Source organism: Coenobita brevimanus, chromosome 49 (assembly GCF_032717465.1).
Source record: "Coenobita brevimanus isolate Jiangsu-jjx chromosome 49, ASM3271746v2, whole genome shotgun sequence".
Classification (NCBI taxonomy): Eukaryota; Metazoa; Arthropoda; class Malacostraca; order Decapoda; family Coenobitidae; genus Coenobita; species Coenobita brevimanus.
The window spans coordinates 10021468-10042562 of NC_137002.1; positions in this window are offsets into that span (position 1 = coordinate 10021468).

The window sequence follows — 21095 nt, forward strand, 5'->3', positions numbered from 1 at the left end:
GATCCTTAATATTCTTCGTTGCGATTATAATATCGTCAAGATAAACAAATATTCCTTGTCCTAAAATTCCGGACAATACGTAATTCATAAGACGCTGGAATGTGCCTGGGGCTGTCCTCAGTCCCATTGGCATTCTTGTATATTGATAATGGCCTCTGTTTGTTGAAAAGGCAGTGTATTTACGTGACTCCTTTGATACCGGAATCTGATAATAGCCGTTTAGGAGATCGATGGTTGAGAATATATTATTCTCAGGACCAATATTCTGTAGAACGTCGCTTATCAATGGCATGGGAAATCTGTCTGGGACTGTGTGATTATTTAGTTTACGGTAATCTACTACCGCACGCATTTCTCCATTTCGTTTGGGCACGAAGAATAAGGGGGCATTCCACGGGGAGACTGAAGGCTCAATAATTCCAAGTTTTAACATTTCATCGACATACTGATTTGCAAGTGTACGTTGGGAGTGTGGTATGCGGTAAGCTGGTACGAAAATTGGTGGTGTTTCTGGGTGCACATTAATCATGTGATTAATCAAGTTAGTACACCCTAATTGTTCTCCGGGCAATGCTACGGTGTCCCTGTGTGTTTCCAGCAGGGTTAACAAATCATTTTCTTCATCAAATTCACCTGAGTGAATTAGATTCTCTTTTATTCTTTCTCTATTCGTAGATTTTATCTCACTTGTCACTCCAGCTATAACTATTTCCTTCACAGGGGCGGGACATTTTTCAATATTAACTATGCAAGTTCCCTTTTTCAACTGAACTTCCCCATTCATGTGATTAATTATGAATATCAGAGTTTGCCCTTCGTCGTTCGTATGACATAATGCGTTTTCTACTGACAATCCCTTTACTTTACATAATTCTTCTAAGACAAGAACAGTACTATTCCGTAATTTGCTCTTTATGGTAAACTTCATGTAGGAATTAGGTGGTATAACTAAATCATTAGTGAGATGGGCTGGAAAAATTGATAAATCAGTACTGTTATCTGGGTCACTAATTCTGGAGGATGCGGTTGGTGGTGGGAATGGATCTATACACTCATCTGTTTGTGTATGTTTGTTTAGGTCTTTAATATTACCAATTCTTTTTGGCTCTCTTCTACCAATCGGTGAGGGCTCTGAAGTTATTTCCTCTATGAATTCATTGTCAAAGTCTATTCCATTCATTTGTGGGAGTATGGTTATGTTCTCAGCTCTCATGGATCTTAAGCCCAGTAACATATGAGCTTTAATTGCTAAGTTTTCAATGATATAGAAAAATGCAGAGAATGGTCTTGTAGTCTCTGTGAAACTGATATTTAATCTTATCACACCTTTCACTGTAATTTCTTGTCCATCTACTGTATATAAAACTAAATCAGCTTCATCCAGAAAAGTTACTTTCTTTTTATTTTTAAGAATTCTATTTAGTTCTTCATGTGTTATTAAGTTCACTGGAGAGCCTGTATCTAAAAATAAGGAAACGTTTTGATCCTCACATACAGCTGGTATCAAGATACACTCATTTCCCAACATGCCTCCTATGTGAAGTTTAGACTTGTTTTTCTTTACGTTTGTTCGTTTTTTGTCATGACTTGGTCTTCCCCCGATTTGAACACAGACACAATTTTTTCTACTGTTTTGCAATCACTGGTCCAGTGCCCTTGGTATCTATGATGCCTACAGTAAGGACCAAATCCTTGTGTCTTTTGCTTGTCCTCTTTTGCCTTGATAAAGCATTCATACCTCGTGTGTCCTGGTTTTGCACAATAATTACATAGAATGGACCTATCCCTTGACTGTGACCTACGATGTGATTTCCCATAAGAAGTGTTGTTTATGGCGCGAGACCTGCTCGGGGTGCGCGAAAACTTATGAAACTGCCTGTAGCACGGCGTCTGTGATCGAGGCCTTGTCATGTTTGGTTGTTTGGTCTGCCTGCTTTCTGGTCGCGATCGATTTTGTTCTCTGTTTGGGGTCGGTGTAGATGTTTTCACAGCTGATACTGTCTCAGGTACCCTCATTCTACCAGAATGTGCATGTGTGTCGACCATACCTGCTTTACTGCACTGCATCTCTACCTCGTTCATTAAGTCTAGCAAGCACATTCCTAGGGTGTACGCGATCGTCTTGGCGATCTTAAGGGTCCTATCAGGTAATTTACACAAGGCAGCTACATAACCAATGATATCCACGACGAGGTCTGGGGACATCTTTCCATCATATGTTATCCAATTTGAATTTTCCAAAGTAACTAACAATGTTCTTTTGATTGTGGAGACATAAGCAGTTATTTCACTGAGCACATGGTTTGTAGTGTGCTCCCTTACAAGATCTACAATTTTATGTAATTCTGGAATTATACCTGGCAAGAAGTTCATACCTCCACAAAATTTCTTCAAAAATTCAGTTCTAAATTCATTGTATGTCCTAGCCCTATGGAGCTTGTCTGAGCGAAGTAAATTGCTTGCTGGACATCTTTCCTGGCTTATGCAAGATGTAAAAATAGCAATTTTCTCTTGTTCATCTAGTATGTGGCACTTGATGAACATTTGTTCGCACTGACTGACTAATGAAATGACATCAATGCGATCTTTGTCTGTGCCAGAGAATTTTGGGGCAGTTTTATCCTCGTGATACACAAACACTTGAGGTGTGGTTTAGATCAGCGGTATTTGTTTCTTGATTCATTTTCACTGTTTGCTCTGTTAATTCAACTTGGACGTGTTTATCGTTGTGTGAGGGAATGGTGGAATATGTACGACCGGACCGGTGAACCCTGTTAAGTATATTGGCATACGTGTGCAAGTCAGCGACAAAGTCCGCACTTGCTACGTCAGAGAGGGTTTCCCACTCATCATCTGAAACTGCCGTATTTGTTTCTTGATCTTTAGTGTGTGGTGAGGTTTGTACAAGGGGTGGGTTGCCTTGGTGCTCTCTTAATTGTGAGTCTGTTGTTGTGGCAAATTGTGTGTCATCTGGTATTAACGTGGGTGGTGGCGAAAATATTCCTGTCATTAAGATATGGTGTTATGAAATACGCCTCTTGTTTATTTATGTCCTAACAAAATAGATGAGTAAATAAGTTGAAATAAATGATAGATAGTGAATGTATAAGTGTATATAAGGAAATAAGTAAAAAAAAGTTGAATATAGCTAATTTTAGCACTGAGAAGAAATGAGTAAGTATAATTTTACCCACTTGATACAGATCGTAGAGGTGTGTCGATACAAAAGTCGATCTCGGAAGAAAAATGCAGGTTTGATTGAAGATCTCTTGATAATTCTAGTGCTGTGTTGATGGACGATATTACTCAGGAAATTCCATGGCCTGGTGCTTGTGGTGGTTAACAGCTGTCCCAGGCAAACCTCAGCATAGAACGTCGAATTTCCAACTTAACTGTGAAAATAAATGAGTATGAGTAGGAGTTATGTGAATAATGAGTAATGAGTAGTGGGTGAGAGGTGCCTGGTGTCCGTCCCACGTTGCTTGGCATGGCAGACTCGCGTTGTGATATCATCTCAGCACATGGTGATGTCGGCTTCCCACACTGGTAGCTGTGGTGAGTAAATGAGTAGCGATGAGTAACTTGAGTGAAGATGAGTGAGTAAGATGAGTTGTGAATATGGACTTGGTATTTGCTTCGTCGTCTTGACCTCTTCACTCCTGTGTCAGCGGTGGGGGTTGGGTGGATGTAGCAGAGAGAGGAGGGTGAGGTCTGGTGGTTATGAGTTATGAGTCGTGTCTCACTCTTCGTTTGTTTGTTTTGTATTTTCTTACTTGATGTATTCTTGGTCCTTTTTTCTTGTGATTTACTCGTTGTAGGATGAAGACTGCCGCTACTTGTAGGTGTGTGTAGAAGATTATACAGACGACTCGTAGAGTTGTTACTTGTAGTTGATTGTAGATGGTTGTAGTGTAGTTCGTTCACTGTAGAACTGAAGTTAATCTTGTAGAGTGTCGCCTGCTTTTGTAGAAATTCACTGTTGATTCGAAGACGAGGTGCGTTCTTTTCGTTGCTACCAAATGTCATAAAAAAGGACTTTGTAGTTACTTGTAGAGAAGTTATATATATTAGACTTGTGGATGAGCGGTTGTTATACTTGAGTAGCTTTGTAAGTAGATAATCTTTCGCCTTTGTCATTCAATGAGAAGGAGAGGTAAAGAATAATATGGGACTATTTTTATTTATCTTGGAAATATTAACAAGTCTCTCACACAGAGCGAAGTATAAAGTAGAGTCCCGCTAGCTATCTCCCTATCTCTCTCTCTCTCTCCCAAGTTGCTAAGCCTTCCTCCCTACACCCTGCCGCTTCTATGGCCTCTCTCCTTCTGAGCTCTCTTTCCTAAATTCTGGTGAAACGGGAGTCGTATCACGTGTGTTCCCTGTGTTTGGAAAGTTCTAGAAGCCTGTGTGTGAGTATGTGTGTATGTGTGTTCACGTGGTGTATCGCTGACAAACTAACTGCATCATCTCCTGACTCCTACTTCCTAGTCTGTCGTCAGCTTTTCCTCATGGTAACTTGCAAGATCATTTCCCATTCCCAGGCTCGCATAGAGCTGTCTATCTATCTATTTATCTATCTATTTATCTATTTGTCCATTATGATTTGTGATTATAATATGGACTCATAACAAGGGGTGCAGCACTGATGCGTCTGTCCGTATGTAACAATGGAGGGGAGGGAATAGGCACACTCTGGGGCTGCCAGTGGCATGAGCTTATTGGTGGGGGATTCACTATTCCACACAGGAGGTAATACTGGGTGGGGGGGAGAAACTGGGGCAAGGGGGCGGGGTCACTGGGGTAGGGGCTTCCCAGACACTAGAGGACAAACAACCTCAGAGTCTTTTACTCACGTAACAGGCGGAGGGGAGTGCTTGGGTCTTGGGCGGCAGGAGGCCCTGTGGCAGGAACCGCAGGTGGCAGCCAGGCGTCGGAGGTGGACCATCTAGAGTGTATTCCAGGGGTAGGTCGCCTGTGAGGTCGCCACGAGTCCCGTAGGAGTTAGTGGGTTGCGTGGTGGGCGGCCCTCTTTCTGTAGAGGCCTGTGTGAGGCGGGGCTCTCTGGGCTAGGGCCGAAGAGGGCCAAGAGGTGTGCCACACAGCGCTGGCCCTTTGTCGTTGTCGGGGCACTGGGGGGGGACCTGGGGAGGCCCGGGCCGAGGGTCAGTGGCGGTGAGGGCGACATCCTGGCTTGGCCGTGGTCTCGTCTGGCAGGAGCGGCCATCAAGGAAGTACTGCTGCCGCTGGTGCTGGGGGAGGTCTGGCGGCTACAGCAGGCATCAGGGGAGGCCTGCTGACTCCGGGAGCTGTGGTCTCGTTGTCGGTAGGAGGCCAGCAGGGGCGAGCTGCGGCCTCTTATCCTGGAGGAGTCCGACAACACCTGGAGCTGCCGGGACAGGACACCAGGCTTCGGGGACGTCACGCCCGCTCTGGTCTCTAGTAGGGTCCCTGGAAACGAGCAGAAACCGCCCTCTCATGTAGAGGAGATGGGAGAGGGGCACCTTACTCTGCCGATGGAGTTGTGGACAGGGCAAGAGGCACCTTCCTCTACAGGAGCCTGGGGACAGGTGGAGGGAGAGTGGCTGAGGGCCGACTCTCCTACTTGGCGGGGCGGGGAGGCCCCACCAGTACTCTGGTCTGGGCTAGACAGGGGAGGTCCAGGAGACTTTCCCTCCATCAGGCAGCCCCGTTGGGCACTGCATGGGCTACCACAGGGGACAGGAGGGCCAGAGGAGTTGGGGGAGGCTCCTCTGGGCACTACAGACCCTGGCAGCTGGGAGAGGGTGCCCGATGGATACGCCCAGCTATTGCCACAGCTCCGATGTAGGCTGCACCCCAACCGTAGACCTGGCGGCGGGGAGAAGGTGCCCGATGGATATGCCAGGCTATTGCCACAACTCTGATAGAGGCTGCACTCCAGCCATAGGGTCTGGGACTCCTGTCCTGGAAACAGCACTGGTGGACGGCGATGTCTGGTCCGCTGTTCCTTAGGGGGAATAGCAGCCCTTGAGGCTCCTCCTGAGTCCTCTATCAAAAAGGAGGTCAATCCAGGGGACTCGGCGTCCGAGGGTCTTCTTAGGATCTTGCCACTGCAGGTCCCACCTCGATTCTGGCGAGTGTTCCTTCCACTGAAGTGTAGTGTACTTTTACTGTACACTGCCCGGTGGTCTGGCTACAGGGAAGAAGGACATAGGGTCATGGGAGAGATATGCTGTTTATGCCCAGAAGGCTTGGCATGTGAAAAGAGCCTTTCTGTCATCTCCTTGTGGGGTCGGGGTCACCTCCCTGTACCTTCTGCCTAGGGTGGTGGTGTATGGCTTGCTCTGCTGAGCCGGTATTTAAATATATATACATAATGAGTTTAATTATATATATATATATATATATATATATATATATATATATATATATATATATATATATATATATATATATATATATATATATATATATATATATATATATATATATATATATATATATATATATATACCTGTATACAGTCGAAGAAAAAAAGGCTGGCCAGGTAGACGGCCGGCCAGCCTTTTTTCCTGATTAGGCACCATGCAGTAACGGTTAAGAAAAAAATGCCCCAGGGAAAATTGGCTACATGGCAACTTTCTGCCATCTCTCACTCATCACTCAGTGACTATAGATGATAGACATCGTGTCTCAGTGTCAATTAATATGTTACTGTGAGTGGGTGGCCGCCCTCTCACGCTCCGAGAATTTGTTGGTGTTTGCCTTGCAAAATCGCGTGTGGCACCCATACCTCATGAGTGGGAAGCCTCTCGATTGTGACACAAGGGTCAGGGTGATTCAGTGTCATGAATTAGGCCTTCAAACGAAGGATATAGTGGATGAAACTGGTGTGAGTGAGCAAAGTGTTCGTCGCTTGGTTGCAAAGTTTCATGCGTCTGGCAGCGCTGTTGTTCCTAAGCCCACTAAGAGTACTGGGAGACCAACGAAAAGAAGCAAAACGTCACTCATCGTTCTGAAGCGGAGCGTGGATGTCACTCCCACCCTTACGGCAAGGAAACTTAAGGAAGAAAAACCCAAGTTACTTGGTGATGTGACGGTTAGAACAGTGTCTGGCGCTCTGCACAGGCGTCTCGGTTACAGAAAAGTGGCAGCATGTCGTAAACGCGCTTTAAATGAACAGCAAAGGCAAGCTCGAAAGGCATTTGCTAAGAAATACTTGAAGTGGCCATTAGAAAAATGGCATAGTGTCCTCTGGACTGATGAGTCATAGTTCCTTGTGAGTGACACGAAGGGAAAGAAAGTGTGGGTGAGGAAGGGTGTTAATAAGGATGACCCCAAGTATTGCGCCCATACAGCAAAACACACTATATCACTTATGGTATGGGCTGCTTTTGGATATGGGGGTAAGGGGCCGCTAGTGGTGCTTCAAAAGAATCTTATGGTAAACCAGCAAGTGTATCTTAAGATCTTGGAGGAACATTTGGGGGAGTGTTTCGCGAACAGTGGCGCCGAGATTCTCCAGCACGACGGGGCTCCAGCACACAGAGCAAATTCAGTAAAAAACTGGCTTCAAGTTAATGAGGTCGAGTATATTTCCGACTGGCCAAGCAACAGCCCAGACCTCAACCCTATAGAGAACTTGTGGGGTATCTTGAAGAGGGAGTTGAGGGAAAGAGACACCTTTACAGTGGAGAAATTAGAGGCAGAGTTGCATGCCGCCTGGGATAGGATTCCCGCCTCTACGCTTCTTCACCTGGCCGACTCTGTTCCAACTCGTCTTAGCAAGATCAAGAAGTCTGGTTTATTTTCAAATAAGTAGCCAGATGTTGGTGAGTGTTCCATGATTGTGTTTTGATGTTGTCTATACAACTTTGTGAACTATCTGGGGAGTTGGGGAGGGAGGGAAGGTTTATGCGGTCATTGTAAGTTTAGGAAATGGCGACCCGGCCAGCCTTTTTTTCATTGACTGTGTATATATAATACTAGAAGTTGCACTATTCCAGTTTTGCTTGTGAAAACGTCTTTGAGGAAACTCGAAGCAGTCACGTGACGTGTAACGTCAGTGGGTGGATATCTCTCCATGGAATGGGAGAAAAATCAGAAATAGAAGGCAGGTTCACAGCAGCACAATATATTGAGATACTGGAGGGTGTATTTCTTCCCTATTTATGGGCCCGAAACCTTCCATTTCAGGGAAGGATATTATTTATCAAGGACAGACACCCGGTTCACACAGCATGCGCCTTCCAACATTGGTTTGCTGGCCATTCAAATATAGAACTGTTGGAATGGCCCAGTCGGGGATGTGGCATGAACCCCATAGAGAACATCTGGGGTAATATGGTTAATACACAGCAACCAGCTCAGGAGAGGATTCAACAGCAACTTGCAGACCACATGAGAAATTAGTGGGAATTATTTAGGGGTCATCCTAGACTGGTCTATAACCATGTTTCCTCGATGCCCAGTTGATTGCAGGCTGTCACTGATAACAATGGAGGATGGAGCAAGTACTGAATATTTTTTACCGTAAAGAATCAGATTCTGTGGTAACTATTTATGGCAAATGATATGAGTTACAAGATGTTAGTGTACAAATCTGCATGTTGAAATAGGTTATGCTATGATGCAGTTTTATTCCACATTGCTATCTGACATGTCAGTGATTATTTTCCCTTGCAAATAATGATAGTCAAGAAGTCTGATAAGCATTTTTGCTGTATATGTTTTGGAATGGGGTAACGACTGATATTCCTGGACAAAGGTTTGTAGGGGATGACAACCATGTAGCACATTAGAAGGTTAGAAATAAAGGGCAAAATAATATGCTGCTATCTGTCCTACTATAAATACCATGTCCCTTTTATTTTTAATGAGTGAAAGCAATGGAAATGAGTTATTTGAGAGGAGCATGTGGTGTTACATGGAGAGGCTGACTGACATATGAGGAAGGCAAGAAGCGCTGTGGTGTGGATGTGGATGTGATGGAAAGCATTAGGAGAAATGAACTGAGGTGGTTTGACCATGTGGAGAGGATGGAGAGCGAGAGACTAACCAGGAGAGTGTATGCGCGTGAGGTGGAGGGGGGAGAGGGAGGGGAAGGCCGAGGATGAGATGGAGGGATGGAATGGAAGGGATGAGAGAGGGGGTGTGAGCTGGGAGCAAGGCAGTGAATGGCACTGGACAGGGAGACATGGAGGCAATTTGTTTGTGGCCACCCCTTATGGGATTGAGGCGTCTGGCAATTGAGAGATAGACAGAGTGGTAAGGCACATTTGTGTAACAAGTGTGGGTGTGTGGATTTTGGCATCTGTGTTCTTACTGCGGAATACGCTGATATGCATAACTTCTGGGGGTTGCAGCCCCGCACTTGGGATTGACGTTCATAATATGAATATCACATTAGCTGTTGTAATGCTAGGTGTTTTAGGGTAGGCGTCCCGTCCCTCTAAGGCCTAGTGTCTAGCTGGGTTCCCTTTTTTTAGACCAGAACTTAGACAAATAAGAGAGAGGCAGAACACAAAAACTCAAGGCAACAATCTTACACGTGTATTGCTAAATTCTACAAGTGGAATGGGTAGATGTCACAAGAGTACTTACTCTGAACAATTATAAACCTTAGTCCTAGGTTGTGGGTGTTAGTATCAGGCTGGATACTACTCAGGACAAGATTGGGTAAAGTGAATAGCACTATAATCAGGAGTACTAGGGCAGTAAGGTCTAGGTTTTATCTATTGGGTGGAGTTCTGTTCACTAGGGCCATGGCGCTGTTTTCACTGCTGGCGGTCTAACTTGTTTTACCGTCGTGTCGTTGATTATTGTTCTTGCACTGGAGCCCCTGTATGAACTTAGCGTGAGGCTATATCACTAGGTGGTGGCGTGTTCACTCACACAGACACTTATTCCACTGCCCTGCCATATTCATTGTCTCACTGTTACTTTATTTATTCCACCTTTCATTTGCACTAAAACTGATGCTTTTAATTCTCTAAATTCCCATATTCTGATAATTCACTGTTCTGCCCTTTCTTCACTGTATCACTTTCACTGTGCTTTCCCTGTCACTCACTTTCGGGACTGGGTGTAATGGTCGTCAGGTACAATGGCAGTGGGAAGAACTCAGCCTAACTACTGACGGGGCTGAGTTCCGCCGGGGGCCTCCGTATCCAGGGGCCACGGGATCACGTGTATGGGCATCCTCTCTCGTCCGAGACTGCTGGTGGCGAAGGGTCCCGCGCTCTCGGGGCTCGGGGTGGAAGTCTGGCCCTCTGGGCTGGGGCCGAACAGCTGCCTGAATCTCTCACTCAGGCGCCTGATGGAGGACGAGGGTCTCCAGCATCGGTGTGTAGGGATGTCCTGCCCAGGGGTCCTAGGGGCGGTCTGGGGGGGTGGAGGATCCCGGTGGTCAGGGACGCCGTCAGGAGTGGGCTGCTGCATCGGCCTCCATCGGGGTCTGTCAGGTGAGACCTCACAGGAATCCGGCTGCAGTGTGAAAAGCCCTGTGGTGGTTACGGGGCCTCTCCAGTAGTCCTCCAGGCTGAGGCCTCCCTCTGGGTCGTAGTCTCGTGTAGGGGAGTCAGCACCTGACGGAGGAGTGGCTACCGGCCGTCTCCTGCAGTAGGGCCTGGCTATTGGCCGTGGCCTTCTAGGGGCACAGCTACCGGCCATCACAAAGGCCTGGCTACAGGCCATGGCCTGGGGAAGGGAGCAGCTACAGGCCGACTCGAGGGCACCTTCAGAGCAGCTACTGGCCTTCTCCTGGTTACCTCCGGAGCGGCTACTGGCCGTCTCCTGCAGGGGGGTCGAGCGGCTACAGGCCGTCTCTGTTAGGGCACCTTCAGAGCGGCTGCTGGCCATTTCCTGATGAAGGCAGTAGTGGCTACCGGCCGTCTCCTTATTACCTCCAGAACGGCTACGGGCCGTCTCCTGCAGGAGGGTCGAGCGGCTACTGGCTGTCTCTATAAGGGCACCTTCAGAGCGACTTCTGGCCATCTCCTGATGAAGGCTGGAGCAGCTACCGGCTGTCTCCCTATTACCTCCAGAGCAGCTGCAGGCCGTCTCCTGTAAGAGGGTTGAGCAGCTACCAGCCATCTCAGGGGTGCTGACTGGAGCTAGAGTAATAGCCCCACCCTGTGGCTGTCGGTGGTTGGCTTGCCCAGAAGGTAGTCTCGCTTTCCTGCTACGGTGGCTGCAGGCGAGCTCCAGATCATAGGGAAGCGCGGCCCGGGCAGACTTATGTCCCTGTCGGCCAGAATCAGGTCGTGCTCTATTTGCCCCTCCGTAGACTCCTTCTGGGGGTGTTGGACTGTCCTTCATGGGACTGCACTGCATTTTAGCTATGATGTGTGAAATGTTATGGGACCTGTTAATTACAAGAGCTAGTGCGTCGACAATGTTTCACAATGGGGGTCTTGGCTCTGTAACAGCAAACCTTTGATAGAAGGGATGTTGCATAGGAGGATGGCTGGATGGATGCACTAGCTCATATGATATGATGCTTTAGTTTACAGCTACTACTATTGACTGACATCTGTACACATTGCCATATCAACTGTACATGTAATGACTGCCAGCACACAGTAATTACACTTATTATATAACCATAACCGTTATGATAATAACAGTTCATCCATCCATCCATCATCCAATCCTACATTGCCCCATGAGGAGCATAGGAGCCCGGGGCTAGGCAGTTGGTCTCGACATTTAAGATGAGAGTGACCAGCCTCACTCATCCCTGAGTGGCATTGCATGAGCAATCAACCCCAACCAACCCTTGGATGCAAACCTTCACCGGCTCAATCCGACTGGAGCGCAATAATTACCCACTAAACTACCAGGTGCCAAAGTTTGGTTATATGGTTACCACCCAGCATAGTAAATGGATTCCTGGTGTAGAGGAAACCATTTGGCTTGTCACTCAGTGTAGAGTTAGCCACAGGCAGAAGGAAAAGGAAAGAATGAAGGAAAGAAAGACAGAAGGCAGAAGGACAATAACAGGTACGAGAGTTTTATTTGTGTTTTTTATCATGTTACAATAAAAAGGTGTTCGGCTGTCATCGCTAAATCTGGACAGGGTATGATATGCATTCAAAATACATGGTATTACACTGACTTCGTTCTGGAAATTAAAACTAATGGACTGTATATTTATGGGAGGGAACAATATCTTATGCCCCAGTCACACTGCAGGTACGACTTGTCGCAAACCTGAAAATCACGAAACCAGTCCCCGACCACGGAGGTCTCTGAGCAGTCGTGCCTCCGATCGTGCCTCCGTGGTGATCGTCCAGTGTCTGTCCAGCGTCCGTCCAGTGGGTGGCCGAACGGCAACCATGGCCAGGTACACACAGGTCAAGACACCGACGGGTGGCCGGCCAGTTGTCGGCAGCCCACTGACAAACAGCGGCTGGTCCGTGTCCTGTTGCAGTTTAGACCGTGACCTCTAGGCCTCCACTAGACCGACATGAGCCACGGATTGGCTGGTGGCTGTTCTCGGTCCAGCCCACCACCTGTCGCTCGACCAATTGCTGGCTGGACTGCAGCCGGACTTCAACCACCACCCTGGACAGGAGGCTTGTGGATGGCGGCCGCCGCTGTGCCGCAGTCCAGTCATCGCCTTGACGGAGTGTGGACGGCCACCGCACAGAGCGGGCGACGACTGGCCTCCGTCTGGATGACAACCACCGCTTAAAAATCAGGTGTCACCAACCAGTCACAGTCTGTAAGCCGTCCAGCCGCCCACTGGCCGGCTTCCGTGCCACGACATCGGTTGTCGCGGGGAGGTTTTTTGTGCAGCACGAAAAACCTTGCGATGAGTTTTTGGTTGCCATGGTGGCCTTTGGCTAGACCGAGACATATGAAGACCGGTCGTAGACCTCACCAAAACCATCCATGACTTGCAGGTCACAGGTGGTTTGGGATAAGTCGTACCTGCAGTGTGACTGGGGCCTTAGGTGAAGGAAAGTCTGTGTCGGTGGGTGGATGGAGGTGTGGCTGGTTGGTGGTGAAGGGTGGCCAACCTTTCCGATTCCTTGCGTCTACGTATTCATACCACGTTTAATATCCTGCATTTTTTTTTTTTAATTTCTATTTAAATACTTTAAGGGCGTTACAGATATAATTTGTGATTAACATCATTCAGTTACCAAATATTTTCCCGTATATTTCGATTGTTTCGCTTCTTCGCTGTGGCCACCAACCAACGTTTGGTAAGCCTGACATGTATGTTGCCAGGGCTACTGTTTTGACGTATTCATAATAAAATCACACTTTAATGTGTGGGGATATGGAATGGGATTCAGCATCATACAATAAATATTTAGAGGTTATAGGTGTAAAATCGTTTACATTTATCCTATATTAACCAACATAAATACAACCAAACGTATGTTACCCACCCCAAACACAATCAGGGTTGCCAACAGTGCCAGAGTTCATTCATAAAACGCAACGGCCTACCTCAGTCCGGTTCCCAGAAAGCACCAGGCTGATACTAAATGGGCCAGGATCGGGTGTCCGCAATAGTACACACACACACACACACACACACACACACACACACACACACACACACATACGGGTGTGCTCTCTTGCCAGATTAGCCAAATCCCGCAGGTCGTCCAGTCTGAAATCTTGCAGAGTGTACAGACTTCGGAATAAGTTCGTTTCCTTTTCCGTGTTTGCAACACTGCTCGATGGAGAGGTATCTCTTCCTCCTCCCTTCCTCATAGTCCCACACTGCCACCCAACTCCCCCACTTTTCTCTCCGACCCCATAGTCCCACCCGGTACCCTCCATACTCTCGCTCACAGCCAGCCAGGGGTTTCTGTACTTTAAGTACCTCTCTAATTACGTGTAGTCCGAACAACTAATAAAGGAAAAGTACTGTATCTATCATAAACTAAGTTAGGAAAAGGTATACTACACTGTGTGTGTGTGTGTGAGAGAGAGAGAGAGAGAGAGAGAGAGAGAGAGAGAGAGAGAGAGAGAGAGAGAGAGAGAGAGAATAAATCTGCTGTGATTAAATGTTGCGGTAACCTCTTTTACACACACACACACACACACACACATACACACAGATGGAGAGAGAGAGAGAGAGAGAGAGAGAGAGAGAGAGAGAGAGAGAGAGAGAGAGAGAGAGAGAAATCTGCTGTGATTAAATGTTGCGGTAGTAGACACCTCTTTTACACACACACACACACACACACACACACACACACACACACACACACACACACAGAGGGGGGGGGGGAGAGAGAGAGAGCGAGAGAGAGAAATCTGCTGTAATTAAATGTTGCGATAGTAGACACTTCTTTTACACACACACACACACACACACACACACACACACACACACACACACACACACACACAGAAAGAGAGAGAGAGAGAGAGAGAGAGAGAGAGAGAGAGTGAGTTGCAAGGGAAAGTTAGGATCTTAATGACTATGCAGCCCATACCGTGGAGATACATCTTGTTTGCCTGGGAATGCATATCTAGTTCACATTTATTCTAGTGTTTGATCCTGCCGATGAATCCCTTAAACTTCTCTACTGTAGTGTTAACAACGTCCATGTTGAGTCAGTTCCATGTGGAGCAGATCTTGCACGTGAAAATGTTTTCACGTAATTCTGCTGGTAAATTTTCTCATTTACAGCTTCCAAACATGGTTGTGTGCCGAGTCCGTGTTAAGACTAAGCAATTTTCTTTGTAATGATTGTGAAACCCATTCACATTTTAAACACTTTAATGAGCTGACCTCGTAGTTTACGAGTGTACTAAAAAGTCCCACAGCCCTCAGGCGAACCTGATACCTTAGTCTCCTGAACTCTTTTTAAGTCGACGTATGTCTTTTTCAAGAGACCAAAATTCCACAGCAACTCAGGAAGTGGCTGTATTAAGGAGATATAGACTGTGAGAACAATATCTTTATTCCGAGAGAGAGAGAGAGAGAGAGAGAGAGAGAGAGACTTGGAATGGTGAGAACAATCAGGAGAATTACTGATAAAGAAAAGTGAGTGAGAGGAGAAACTTAAGCAGAGAAGAGGAAAACACGCAGGTGAAAAAATGGAACAATGTTATAGAAGTGACACAGGGACGGATGCACGCCCGCGCGCACACACACACACACACACACACATACACACACACATACACACACACACACACACACACACACACACACACACGCACACACACACACACACACACGCACACACACACACACACACTTTCTGAATATTTGTCGACCTATCTGTCTGTGCCTGTCTGTGTACTGCCCCTCCCACCCCCTCTCCCTCTCTCTGGATCCTTTGTCTCACCCCCAGTTTCCTTTACCCTCCTTTCTCTTTATAGCTATCTGCTCAGTCCCTACCTTCCTCCCTCTCTCTTTTCCTTCGTCTGTCTCCCTCTCTGTCACTCCCTCCTTACCTCACTCTTCTTTCTCCCTCCCTGTTTCACAACTTTGTCTTACTTTTTTTCACCTGTCACATGTGTTACCTTTTTTTCTCCATTACTCCCTCCGTATTTCTTTACTTGTACTAAATCCATTTCCTTCACTGCTTTCTTTCCTCAGTAATAACTGCATGTTTCTTTTTCCTTTCTCCGTCTTTCCCTGTCACCCAAAATCTCCTCTTTCATTCCGCTCTTCCCACTGTCTTTCTCTCCCTTCCTCCCTCCTTCTTCCTCCCCTTGTCTTCCCTTCTTAACATCTCCCTCCTCTTTCTTGCCCTAAAAATTAACTTATTTTGTTCCCACCCTTAATTTCTACTTTCTCTCCGCAAATTTATCTAATTTCTCTGTTTCCCTCCCGTTTTACTTGAATGTCATTCGTTCTACTCAGCCTCAATGCTTTCGTCCTATCCTGCATAGTTCTTTCCCTGCGTCCTTGCCATAATAACACACTTTCTTCCTCCTCCCTGTTACCTTCCCTTCTTTTCTAATTTTTCTCATTATCGTTCTCAGTATTCCGTTCCGTAGCTCTCCCACTTTCTCCTTTTGTTATCCCTATGTCTATGTTTGCTCCATTCCCATTTTCTCTCAGCTGTCTCCACTTTTGTTTCTACATCCCTGTCTCCCGGCCTTTCTATTCACATCTCCCTTTTCTGTTTCCCTTTCACCCTGCTTGTATCTCATTTCACCTCTCACTGTCTCCTCTTCTTACTCTCTTTTCTTAACTCTCGTTATTCTTTCCTTGCCTCTCCCCTTTTTATTTTCTCCGTAACTGCCCTCTCATTTCTCATTTTTCCACTTGCTCTCCCTCTCCGCCTGTTGCTCCCTGTCTTTTAACTCTCTCTCTCTCTCTCTCTCTCTCTCTCTCACACACACACACACACACACACACACACACACACACACACACACACACACACACAACGCAGTGTAGTAAACCTTTCCTAACTTGGTTTATGATAGATACAGTACTATTCCTTTATTAGATGTTCGGACTACACGTAATTAGAGAGGTGCTTGAAGTACAAAAGCCCCTGGCTGGCTATGAGCAAGAGTATGGAGGGTACTGGGTGGGACTATGAGGTCGGAGAGAAAAGTGGGGGGGTTGGGTGGGAGTGTGGGACTATGAGGAAGGGAGGAGGAGGGGACACCTCTCCATCGAGCAGTGTTACAAACACCTTAGTCCACGGAAAAGGAAACGAACTTATTTCGACGTCCGTACATACTATATGGAAAGACGCTTCCCACCGCACTGTGACATCTGTGATGCGGTGTTATCTACCAGTCATATCATCCTACGCTGTCGGCGATTTATTCGTGAATGTGCTTCACTTACAAATTACTGCGGTGCAGCAGACGTCCCCTTCACCCTTCCCACCATCCTGGGTGATGGGGACATTGTTATGACTGATAAACTGATGGCTTTCTTGAGAGAGACCGGACTGATCAGAGTGATGTGACTTTTTTACTGTGTGGTTATGGTTTTTATCAACGGTAAATATGTATATATTGTAATATTAATTAGGGTTGACAGTTGACATATTTTAAATAGTTCCTCCTCCCACTGATCTATTCCTAACATAGATGTCCTCTACATTAAGCCAAGTTCCTCGTCTGACAGTCACCAGCTGATGAGTGCAAGTGTGCAATACAGGAAGGTATTGGGCACTTGCAGTCGATGGTGGTCTGCTGTCCGAGGTTCTTCACTTTTTGTACAAATTATGTAAATACATTATACCATCTTGCTTAAGTTATTCTAATTAGGGCCGACAGCTGACGTATATGGAAATGTTCCTGACTCGTCTGGTTCCCTTTCATATATTGATGTCCCCTATATTAGGTTGTGCCTCGACTGACAGTCACCAGGTGATGAGTGCAGGTATGTCATGTAGAAAGGCATAACATATCTGCAGTCGATGGTGTTCTGTTAGTCGGGGTATTTTTACCATTAGTGTAAGTCTAGCTATTTGTCTCTGTAGGATTTAGTATAAGTTAGCGATTTGTCTGTTAGGTGATTAGTTTTAGGGTCTTTAGATTAGTTTGTCTTTATAATATAAAATATAAAAAATATAAAACCAAGAAAAAAAAAAAAATTATTATATATATATATATATATATATATGTACGTTTGCCTGAAAGTGTGTCTATATGTATGCATGGAAGTGTGTGTGTGTGTGTGTGTGTGTGTGTGTGTGTGTGTGTGTGTGTGTGTATATGTTTAAATGTATATACATATATATATCCGGCCTTAATAACCAGGGGCTTCGGCCCCAATGGTTGATAGGCCAAAAAAAAAAAAAAAAAAGTACATACCAGAGGCAGTAGCTGATAGTTCGTTATTGTATTCTAATTTTAGTCGCTTTTACACAGAGTTGATTACAGTATAAAGAAAACGGAATATTATATTACATTTTCTCTAACTTATTGTATGTGGAAGTAAATTATTTCTAACTGTTGAATTCTTAGTTTTATAAGTTGCATCATATTTCACTAACAAAATATCAAAACATAACACGTATCAAAGGAAAAAAGCCAAAAAGAAGCCAAACTTACAAAAAAAAAAAGCCAACCAGCTATTTTTTCCAGCCAACCACTTAAAAAAAAAAAAAAGCCAAATTTGAGGAAGTTGGCTTTTAAAAAGCCAACCTGGCAACCTGCTCACACGTAGCTCATTAGATCACCAGAAACTGTAGCTTCGTAACGGTTGAGAACTGGACCTATTTTGATATTGCTATTTTTACTCAGTATTACCTCTACAGTAACCTTCTGAAGTGCTAAAAATAAATAACTGTCGTGAGACCCTGTAAAAAGAGTTACTGTACATACCATTGACTAACAGTGTGAAAACGTTCTGCCTATCTCTCCTGTACCTGCATTCTCCTGGGTTAAAGAAGATCCATGACACCTATCCCTTAACAATTTGTTTATTATACCTTACTCTCCAATTCCGTGTTATGGAAATCCCTGTAGTATCGTCATACCCTGCATAAATACCGTGGAAAAGGATACTAATCAGCCAAACCCCATAATAATTAGCGAAGGAGAAAGTGCTAGGTAGTCTCTTTACTGGACGAGAGTATGGGGCCTTGTTAGTACACTCATGGTCGGGACAACTCTAGTGTTCTATTCCAAACGACACAGATGATTTATTTCAGCTGAGAGTGAGTCAAAGGAGCCCGAGAGTGTTTAAACGTCCCCCAACAGCATGTGGAGGACATGGGCGCATTTCATTTGGGCGAATATGCTCTTCAGTTGGGCGAAAAAACACATCATTTGGGAGACAGTTACCTTTTCATCTGGGCGATAAATTAAGCTTCATTTTGAAGTACTCGTTACTTCACTTGGGCGAAAACCTTATCGGCACCCTGTCAGTCTTAAATTCCTGTAATCATGTTTATCATGACAAGCCACCTGACGAAAATCAAGCTACATTTCATCACCTACACATAAGGAGTATGTATTAAGCGTAGTAAATTGTTAAAATAATTTATTGTCTCAAAAGATGCAAAAAAAAAAAAAAAAATTGTCTTTCATTTTGCCCACAGTGCGACGCGTCTCCTGGAACACTTCCTCGTCAGACCACTGAGGGCTGAGTTGCTGCAGCTCCCTTGCGATGCGGTTGTGCTCCTGTTGCCACAGTGTATGAATGGTGGTGAGGCCTGGCTGCTTGGGGTTGATGGGCAGCATGTTGGCACGAGAAGTCTTCATGAGACCGTTTCGGCCACTTGTCACAGCTCGCTGCTCCTCAATGGTTGAACCGTACACAGTTGAGCCGTCGATCCAATGTGTCAACTGGTTCAGCTGTTACAAGGAGAACATAGCATAAATGATGATTCATATGCAAGAGACGTTTCAACTCTTTATGACAAAATTATTGTCTTTCATTAAAAGATATGTTAATAATTATTGTCTTTCATTAAAAGATGTGTGTCATGTACCCTTAATTTGCACTTACTCTGTTTACATGTTTGTCATGGCTGAAAAATTGTGGCCAACTGAGCGAATGAACTGCGAGCGAGAAATTTCTTTCGTCTCATACTTGTTGAACTGTTCAATTAGAAAATTTATCTTCTCTTTATCTTTTCTTCGTATAGGTGCTGTTGCATTAAGTCCTCTGATCTTGATATAGGTGACACTTTGTAGCTTCTTTATAACATCGAGGAAGATAAAGCTAGAGGGATGGGGGGAGTAGACCTGTCCGTTGAAGTGCGAGTGAAATGACTACTCCATTGTTGGTTCTTCTTCTTTCGGGAGATGGTGTAGCAGCCCACAACAATGGCGGAAACTTAGCCTCCTCCGAAACATAATTATCAACTACGTAATCAGCAAATTGGGTGCACCCTCTGTCGTCTGGAATATCACACATTAAATCCTCAACAAAGCAGTATGATGCTTCATTTGAAGATAAAAAGGGAAGCCCAAAAAATTTAGTCAGCCATTTTCCAATAACCCCACCTTTATTTTTATATTCTGCTGTTAGTCCGTTTTTCTGAACATTTCGCCTCCATGCTTGGCCAAAGTGAAACTGGTAACATTGTATTTCTGTTCTAGGGGATACAGTTTTGATAACATTTATCATTGCCCGTTCAAAGTCCGTATGAACTGACCTAGGATTCAAGGTCAAGTTTCTGTCTGTGCATATTTCTATAGTTCTGTGCCACAAGTCACCATAGCACTCCTTTGTTTTATTGGGTAGTAGTGCGAAGACCAGTGGTATGTAGTTACCATTCTTACAACCATGAATAGTATAGTTTGATAGAAGAATTTAGGACATTTAAAAGTTCCATCCAAAAAAATATCTTGTATTTCATTGCAAAGACATTCTAGGCTTGTGTAGGTGGAAAATATGGCCATACCTTTCTCCTCATCATTTACAAGTAAAAAGTTTTCCTCCCTGTTTGTTTTCACTTCATTTTCTGTAAGATACACAAACACATCATGACGACTCTTAGGTAGGACTGAGAACTGTTTCCTTCGCTCTCTGTACAGTGCAAGGGAAACTTTTCTCAAGTCTTTTGGTTCAAGTTGACTATCACTAAAATTGACAAGTTCTTTTCTAATCACTTTTGAAGGCCTTGCGCTTATGTCAGAATCTGCACACCTTTTAACTTGCACTCTCAGCTGTTGTTCTTCCATTTTCTTACTGTCACTTTCATGGTTATGCTCAGTCATAGCTTTTATGATTGTTTTTCCACTGACATCAGTCCTAATTCGAGCTTTACATCTGGTTTTGTTGCTTGTACACCTCCATGCAATATCACCATTTTTCAATATCACATCAACTCGATACGAGAATCCGTCAAATATTAAACTTTTTTTTCTGTTGGTTTCTGAGATGGTGCCTTCCATGGTCCTGGTAACGAGGTAACTAGGAGTGAAGGCTCTCTCCGCACTCCTCGCGCTGTTGAGTGTGAGAACCGAATAGCTGCGCGGCCACCTACGTAGCCTCCGTGATTCAAAACTAATCCGAAACATATTTCACCTCCATACGTAACGAAGCACTTATGCCGTTCTTGTCTTAATTTGATTTTGACCAAATCATGATTACTATTTCACGGAGTTCCTGATTTGTTGTCGCCCAAATGATAAAACAAACAGTCGCCCAAATGATAGAGTAACAAATCGAATATTTCGCCCAAATGAAATGCGCCCGCCGGACA